The sequence below is a fragment of the Echinops telfairi genome, unplaced genomic scaffold, assembly GCF_000313985.2.
Source record: "Echinops telfairi isolate 266 unplaced genomic scaffold, ASM31398v2 ScPeMD7_7;HRSCAF=31, whole genome shotgun sequence".
Lineage (NCBI taxonomy): Eukaryota > Metazoa > Chordata > Mammalia > Afrosoricida > Tenrecidae > Echinops > Echinops telfairi.
This window is the reverse complement of record NW_022103904.1, coordinates 14092674-14098416: the sequence shown is the minus strand read 5'-3', so window position 1 is coordinate 14098416 and position 5743 is coordinate 14092674.

Here is a 5743-nt window from a genome sequence, read left to right as displayed (position 1 = left end):
CCAATAATGGAACTGGCAGAATCATTTCAACCAGGGAAAGCGAATAGAATAAATGTCTATTCTTAGAAGAACAAAATGCTTCCCTTTCCATAGCAGAACTGGTCCAATGTAATCAACCTTTCCCCAGAATGTCAGTGGACCTCCCTGAGGAATGGTCCCATATTAAACACTTAGTGTTGGTCTCTGCTATTGACAGATTATGCCTTTAGCAGTGGAAATAGCTAAGTCAGCTTTGGGGAGTGGGAGTCCATGTTGCTGAGCCACTTATATTGAAAACAAGCTATACTCCTGAGGAAACATATTTTTAATGGATTGTACCAGTGCTGTGACCTGAGTAAAGGTGTGGTATCTGCCCCCCCACCCCCCAAGCATTTTACAACTCATTGGCTGCTCATAGAAAATTTCATTATGAAAGTGATTACATTGTATTAGATCACATCAAGGGGCATAAGAAGCCTTCATGTCAAACCACTGAGAATACTGATCTAACTAATGTGACACTGTGGTAGTCAGATAATGTCATGTCATCTAGACACTCCTGGCTAGGGGTAGAGTGAAACCTGCCAATCAGGTCATCCCTGATGTTGTGTCCTTAGGGATATGGCCTCCTTATACGTGGGGACCCTAGGGCCCACCCTCTCTCTCTCTCTCTTTCTTTCCCCCTTCACATCTCTGCCACTGACCCTGAGAGCTTGCAGAACCCTGCCATGTTTCCACCGACCTTGGATCCACACACCTCTGTACCCACTAGCCTGTGATCTTCCTGAATTCTGAATCATTGCCTATGGCCAAGTGAAACTGAAGAGGGACTTAGGGACTAGTATCAGACTTAGGGACTTGAGTTGGGCTAGGCTGGAACACTTTCTTGACATGTAATTAATTATTGATACAAGCTCTTCATTATATATATAATACTTATTATATATAAATATATATATAAATATATATATAAATATCACTGGATTTGTTTCTCTACCCAAACTGGCCTAACACAGGCACAAATGTAAATATCAAGCCACCTGAAAGGCCCCTTGAGCGCAGTGTTTTTCTGACATCTTCCCACTGATAAGTTGCTTTCATTATTTTTGTTGTTGATGTATTGAAGTTTCTATACATTTTAGAGATTCATCACTGGTCCACTCTGCCATTTGCAAATGTTTTTTCCCAATATAGGGGTTATTTTTTATCCTCCTAATAAAATATTTTCATGCACATGAATATCTAATTTTGAAGAGGCTGCTGTCAGTAATTTTGTCTTCTGCTGCTTGAATTTTTCATTTTGTTTGATGCTGCATTTATTCCATATATCTGGGCCCCTAATTTTATCCCTTTGTTCATACGTGATCTTTATAGTTCTAGGTTTTGCACTTAGTTCTTGGGGTCATTTTAGTATATGGTATGAGAAATGAAACCTGTTTTAATTTTCTGAAATTCAATATCCCGTTTTGCCAAAGCAATTTGTTAAAAGAGACTCTTTCTTCCCCATGTTATGTGTTCTGGTCCTTTGTCAAAAATTGCCTGTCTGTAGGTGGATGGATTTCTTTCTGGGTTCTCAGTTCTGTTCCATTAGTGTATGCATTTATTATTGCGCCAACACTAGCTTGTTTGGACTGCTTTGGCTGTGTAGTGGGTTTTGAGAGATGAGGGGTCTCCAATTTGTTCTTCTTTAATAAAGCTTTACTGAACGCTAGTCACTTTCCTTTTCATATAAAGTTGACAGATGAGCTTTATCAAGAGTGATGTTGAGATCTGGATTGGGCTTGTTTTACATCTTACTAGGAAAGTACTTCGGAAAACTGGTGCAACTACTTGGTAAACAGGCCATATTTCCTATCAACTTTATGGAAGGAGTATGTGCCTTGGCGTTTGCCCAAGAGAAATGAAACCATGTGTTTATGTAATTTTTTCCTCAAGCCTGCTCATTGCTTTTCCCCCCATAATAACTCCCAAATGCTAACTCAGATGTCCATTTATAGGACACTAAATAGTCTATGACATATTCAGCTGATAACACATTAATCTCTAATACACATAAATCATCACCAATTTATACTACATTGATGAAGCTCTGAAACATGGAAGGAAAGAAGCTATGGGGAAAAGTGTACACTGTTTCATTTATATGAAGTCAAACAACCAAAACAAATACAGGTTGACAAAAATCAGCATTGTGCTGCAGATAGCAGGAGAATCAACTAAAAAGGCACAAGGACGTTTTCTGTTGTGATAGAAATATTTTATACACTGACTTGTATACTAACTCCACAAATAAAATACCATCAAATGGAATGCTTCAAGAAATGGGCACTGCAAGGCAAAACCAAACAACATCTTCTAAATCTGTCTTGGAAAAAATACAGCAAAAGATAGACAAATTTGTTCTCATGTGCTTTGGACCTGTTCTCAGGAGAGACCAGTTCTGGAGCAGGCTGTCATGGTTGGTAAAATAGAGAGTTATGGAAAAGGAGGAAGTTTCTTAAGGAAATGAAATGACTTGGTGGCTGAAACAACGGAATCAAGCACAACAAGAATGTTGGAAATGGTTCAGGACAGAGTTTGACTCTGTTGTTTACAGGGCCGCTGAGTCAGAGATGTCTTGATGGCATTTAAAAAGCAGTGAAGTTATACAATAAATAAATCTTAGAAACAAAATATTAGGTTGAATCATACAATTGTATATTTTTAGGAAAAAATGGGTGCTTAATATGGTGCAAACTGATAAGAATTTGTGTCTTCAGAAAAATGTAAAAATTGTGACTTTTCCTACAACTCCAATAGAGATGTCAGAAGGAGAGAAGGTGACTTGTGAGTGTGGAAAATCAATAAGCAGCATTCCCAAGGAAGTCATGTGGGAACAGTGTAGATCTTAGTGTCCCTGCCTTGAATCAATACACACATAATGCTTGCGCATGGATATGTATGCATGTCCATGTGTCCATGTGTATAGGCACAGGCCTTTAAGTGTGCACATTGGGAATAAACACCTATCCAGACAAAAAGCCAACATACTATGCACATAAAATCTCAAGTCAGAGTTTCCACAAGGAAAGATTCTTTCAGCTTTAAGAAAGATTGGACAATGTATTGGCTTATATTTGCATTTACTTCGCTCAACTGAGGATTTCTAATGGTATTGTCGGGTAAATAATGAACTGGTAACTTGGAGGTTGATTATTCAAACCCACCAGCCATTTCTCTGGAAAAAGATGAGATTATCTTCTGGTGTAAGGATCTACAACTTCCGAAAGTCTATACAGCTGGAATTACCTTGACATAGTGGGTTTGGGTTGCCTTTGTGCTTGTGCTCAGTGACTATTTTAAGCACCTGCATATGATTGCTACATGTAAAAATCGTTTTCATTATAAAAATCACAAACCCATTTTTACTTAGAATATATTTTTCGGTTAGCAGAGACTTTTTCTAATATATTGCTAAAACCAATTTTTCATGAGTTTTCAGAAAATCCTTCTCATTTTCCCAGGAATCTAGCTGAATTAAATGCAGATCTGGAAATAATTTTGAGAGGTGGTTGTTGAGATATGTTGCATTATTGCAGTGGAAAATAGCAAATATTCAATCGAATAGAAAATAAGTTAGACAAGATTTTATGAGCTGGAGAGGAAAGGTGATGAATTAGACTCTGGAACCACATCTATGAGAGCATTTATATTATTCAAAATAGTGTCGACTGCTGTGGATCAACTGGTCTGGTAGTTTGGGAATTAAAGTGAATGCATGTCTGTGCTGACCACAGTGGACTCCATGTGGAAAGATCATCATTGATCTTGTGATGACACCCATTCTCTATTGAATGACTAGAAAACTACATCACCATAGTCCCATGGCTATGTGACTTGTGTCACTATACCCAAATAGCTTCAGGGAGTGGAGAGATCTCATTCTGAGCGGTACAGAAAGGCTTTTCTCTTCTTGGAAATAGTTGAATCCATAATTTCTTCAAATAAATTTGGCATCAGAAACCTGTTGGAGCTCTTTATGGAACATGAAATAGAAAATTAATTAGAAACAAATAAGAATAAATTATAACAAAATACTAGTTGCCAGTGAAACAGTAATCATAGCAATGAGGCTAATAATAGTTGAAAATTAAATAGGGATTGCAAGCTACCAAATAATTTGTTCAGGAGTGTATATATGTTAACTCACTTAGTGAGAAAACTCTGTAAGATTAACCTCATGTTACCAATGAGGAAAGTAAGTCATAGGAGGGTTTACATGACATACCCAAGATGCCATATAAATATATATATACAGTGAACCCTCGTTTATCGCGGTTAATCGGTTCTAGACCCTACCGTGATAAATGAAATTCCTCGAAGTAGGATTCCTTATTTGTAAATCAAATATTTTCGTAGTTAGAGCATAGAGGACATGAAAAAACACCCTTTAGTCACCATTACACTCGCAAACAATTACAGTACACTGTACAAAAGCAAAAATGCATGTGATACGTAGCTCCGATACGTAGCAATGCAGACAGAAGTGTGTACAGTATGAGCCAATCAGTGGCAGTAATGACAGAGCATGCGCTGTTACGCAAAAACCGCGATAGAGTGAAGCCGCGGAAGTCGAAGCACGAAGTGGCGAGGGTTCACTGTATATATATCTCCACCCCCAAAATGGAATGTTTTTTCAAAGCTATGCATTTAATTTTTTTTTTTGCAGAACAACCTTATCACCTTCAAAGTACTCTCCATTACACTTAATACATTTGTCAAATCTGTGATTCCATTCTTGGAAACAATTTTCAAACTCATCTGTTTGGATACTGACAGCACCGCCCTCGTTTTTCTCTTCATCTTTTTTATGTAGTCAAATCGTTGCTCTTTCATGTCCCTCTCTATTTGTGAAAACAAAAAGAAGTTTCATAGAGTGAGGTCAGGTGAGTCAGGTGCGTGGGGCAAGAAGGGCATGCTATTTTTTGCCCAAAACTTGTGCACTGAGATGTTTGAGTGAGCAGGTGCATTGTCATTGTGGCAAAACCAAGCCTCTGTCTGCCACTAATCAAGCCTTTTTTGTTGCACACTTCGTTAGACAGTCTTTTCAGAACCTCTAAATAAAAAGCTTGGTTAACAGTCTGAGCGGTGGGGTGAACTCCAAACACACTACGAGTCAACATTTTCATCCATTGAGCAAGTTAACAAATGTACAGAATGAAGTTTGAGTTTTTCCCATAGTGCTGTCCCTGTAAGCTGTGTTTAATATCACTGCAGTTTCTGTGACATTTTTCCCAAGCAAGAAACAAAATTTCACAGCCATATGCTATTCTCTTAAATTGGCCATCACACAAAAAAAGTTCTAGCAAAGCTACTTGCATGAAAAAATTCACTGTGACCAGAGAGAACCTTCCCAGGCGACACCACTGGGTGCACTAACTCAGAGAGAGTTGCTAGATGCTCGCCAAGCAGGAAAAATGGCCACTACAAAAGTTCTGCCCAGCGGAGCTCTTCTCCTTTTGGGGGGATTGGGGGGGAAGGGGCACCCCTTCCTATATTGTCCTTAAGTGCCATCAAGATGGTTCTGACCCATAGCGACTCTATGCTCAAGAGAATGAAACAGTGCCCTGTGCTGCACCATCTCCACAATTGTCCCTGTGCTTGTACCCTGTGTTGCAGCCATTGTTTCAGTCCATCTCATTGAGGGACATCTTTTTGCTTCTCCTCTTTACCAAGCATGATGTCCTTCTCCAGGGACCAGTCTCTCCTGACAATATGTCCTTGC